The sequence below is a fragment of the Myotis lucifugus genome, unplaced genomic scaffold (assembly GCF_000147115.1).
Source record: "Myotis lucifugus unplaced genomic scaffold, Myoluc2.0 scaffold_102, whole genome shotgun sequence".
Classification (NCBI taxonomy): Eukaryota; Metazoa; Chordata; class Mammalia; order Chiroptera; family Vespertilionidae; genus Myotis; species Myotis lucifugus.
The window spans coordinates 3,676,745-3,680,192 of NW_005871150.1; positions in this window are offsets into that span (position 1 = coordinate 3,676,745).

Sequence of the window (3,448 nt, forward strand, 5' to 3'; positions counted from 1 at the left end):
GATAAGGGGATAATATCCAAATTTTATAAAGAATTTATAAAACTTGCCCTAGCTGGTTTGGCTCAGTGAATAGAGCATTGGCCTGCAGACCAAAGGGTCCCAGGTTTGATTCTGGTCAAGGGCACGTACCTTGGTTTCAGGCTTCTCCCAGGCCTGGCCCTGGTCGGGGTGGATGTAGGAGGCAACCAATCGATGTGTTGCTCTCAACATCAATGTTTCTCTCTGTCTTTCCCTCTCTCTTCCACTCCACCTAAAAGATCAATGGAAAAATATCCTCGAGTGAGGATTAACAACAAAAAATTTATAAAACTAAACACCAAAAAAAAAAAAAAACAGTTAAAAATGGGCTAAGGACCTGAATAGACATTTCTCCGAAGATGGCCAATAGAGATTAAAAAGATGCTCAACATCGCTAATCATCAGAGAAATGCAAATTAAAACCACAGTGAGATATCACCTCAGCCCTGCCAGAATGGCTATCATCACTAAATCAACAAACAAGTGTTGGCAAGAATGTGGAGAAAAGGGCAGAATGCAGATTGGTGCAGCCACTGCGGAAAGCATTATGGAGTTATCTCAAAAAAGTAAAAATGGAACTGCTTTGTGACCCAGCAATTCCACTTCTGGGAATATAATCAGAGAAGCCTGAAACACTAGCTTGAATGGCAGCATTATTTACAATAGCCAAGATTTGGAAGCAGCCCAAGTGCCCATCAGTAGATGAGTGGATAAAAAAGCTGTGCTACACTTGCACAATGGACTACTACTCAGATATATATATATGAAATCTTATTCTTTGCAACAGCATGGATGGATCTGGAGAACATTATGCTAAGTGAAATAAGCCAGTCAGAGAAAGACTGATTTCACTCATATGTGAATCTAAGGAACAAAATTAACACAATAGAAACAGACTCATAGATAGAGCAGACTGACAGCTGTCAGAGGGGAGGGTGTTTTGGAGCTGGGTGAAAAAGGTGAAATGATTAATGAAAAAAACAATAACTCAAAGACACAGAAAACAATATGATGATTATCAGAGGGGAAGGAGGCTGGAGGGAGGTAGAAGAGGGTATGGTGGGATAAATGGTGATGGAAGGAGACTTAACTTGGGGTGGTGAACACACAATACAATATACAGATGATATATTATAGAATTATGTACCTGAAACCTATATAATTTTATTAACCAATGTCACCCCAATAAATTCAATTAAAAATAAAATGAAATAAAACTAGAGGGCTAGTCCAGGAGATCTACTCTATAATAATAAAAATGTAGTATGCTAATTAGACCAGACAGTCGAACAACCTTCCGGACATCATTCTGGATGTCCTTCTGGATGAAACTGCGGCAGTGGGGGCATAGGCAGAGGCGGTTAGGGGCAATCAGGCAGGCAGACAGAGTGGTTAGGGGTGACTAGGCAGGCAGGCGAGCGGTTAGGAGCCAGTGGTCCCGAATTGCGAGAGGGTGCAGGCCAGGCTGAGGGACCCCTCTCCCCCATGAATGGATTTCATGTACTGGGTGTCTAGTATCTAAATAATAGGAGATTCAGAGAGAAAGGGAAAGAGGGAAGGAGAGAGAGGGGGAAGGAGGGTAGAAGGCAGAGAACAGAGAAAAGGAGTGAAAGAAATCATTGACAAAACAATCCAAAACAATTTCCCATATAAGAATGGTCTAAGTTTCTAGACCAGCGGTCTCAACCTGTGGGTTGCGACCCCTTTGGGGTCAAACGACCCTTTCACAGGGGTCGCCTAAGACCATCAGAAAACACATATATAATTACATATTGTTTTTGTGATTAATCATTATGCTTTAATTATGTTCAATCTGTAACAATGAAAATACATCCTGCATAGCAGATATTTACATTACGATTCATAACAGTAGCAAAATTACAGTTATGAAGTAGCAATGAAAATAATTTTATGGTTGGGGGTCACCACAACATGAGGAACTGTATTAAAGGGTAGCGGCATTAGGAAGATTGAGAACCACTGTTCTAGACTGACACAGTAGATAAAAACATACAAACTCGTATGTCATTGTAAGACTTTAAATCTCCTGGGATAAAGAGAGATCTTAGTAGATTACAAAGGATCAAATTATAATGCTCTCTGGGCCCTGGCTGGTTTGGCTCAGTGGATAGAGTGTCAACCTATGGACTGAAGGGTCCCTGGTTCGATTCTGGTCAAGGGCACATGCCTGGGTTGCAGGCTCAATCCCTAGTAGGGGGCATGCAGGAGGCAGCCGATCAATAATTCTTTCATCATTGATGTTTCTATCTCTCTCTCTCTCCCTTTCCCTTCCTTTCTGGAATCAATAAAAATATATTTTTAAAAAATGCTTCCTAGTTTTTCAACAATAATACTAGAAGCTAGATAAATCAATGCCTTTAAAATGTTGAAGAAAAATGACTCCTATCTTAGAATTCTATGCATAGGTAAAACACCCATTATGTATGGGGATTGAATGAAAACATTTTAAAAAGGCAGTGTTTCAAAAATCGCATTTTTCCATGTGCCTTTATCAGAAAGTTACTAAAAGATATGCTTCACCAAAACAAGAGAGTAAACCAAGAAAGAAGACATAAGATACAGGAAACAGGAGATCCAACAGAAGAGAGGAGTGAAGTGAATCCTCAAGAAGGTGGTGAAGGACATATCAGGATGACAGTTCTACACCAGATGTTGAAAACAAACAGTCCAGACTGGACCAGGTCAGAAGATGTGGGAGACACTTCTTCAAGATGAACAACTTGATTAAATATGTGATGCTCTGAATGCTTTGAGGGGAAGTTTATATAATTGAATGAGAGTTGCTCTTTGAAATAGTGATAAGCAATAACAACAATACTAGTAATAATAAAAATTATTATTCAGGAAAACAAAAAGTTGTTCAGGATAGGAAAAGTCATTACAGTTTACTACATGGCTTAGTTCAGAGTAACATTTATCTATATATATAAAAGCCTAAGCTACCATTGTAACTGAACGGACGACCAAACAGGCTGCAAGGGGCGACCAGGACAGCAGGGGGGGTTAGTCTGTGTGGGAAGGATAAAGGGATGGGGAAGTTATGTGTGTTACATAGGGGTAAGGGAGGAGAGAGAGCCAAATCCCTAACTTGGAAAGTGTTAAGTCAATAGATAATGCCTGAAAATGAAAAATCAAGGAACCTGTTTGGTGGGTAGGACGGGGGGGGGGGGGGGGGGAAAAAATTTCCCCGGAGGGGGGCAGTAAAGGTTGACCAGGCCCGCGGGGGGGTCAAGGGGAAAAAAAACAGAAGGGGAGGGGGCAGTTGGGGGTGACCCGGCCAACAGGGGGGGGAAATTTAAAAAAATGAGTAAAGCCCCAAGGGGGTTAAAAATTAAACTTAAATTGTCCCCGAATGTGAAAAGGATGTGATGGGGGCCCCTCAGGGGAGAGGAAATGATTTTTAGGAGCG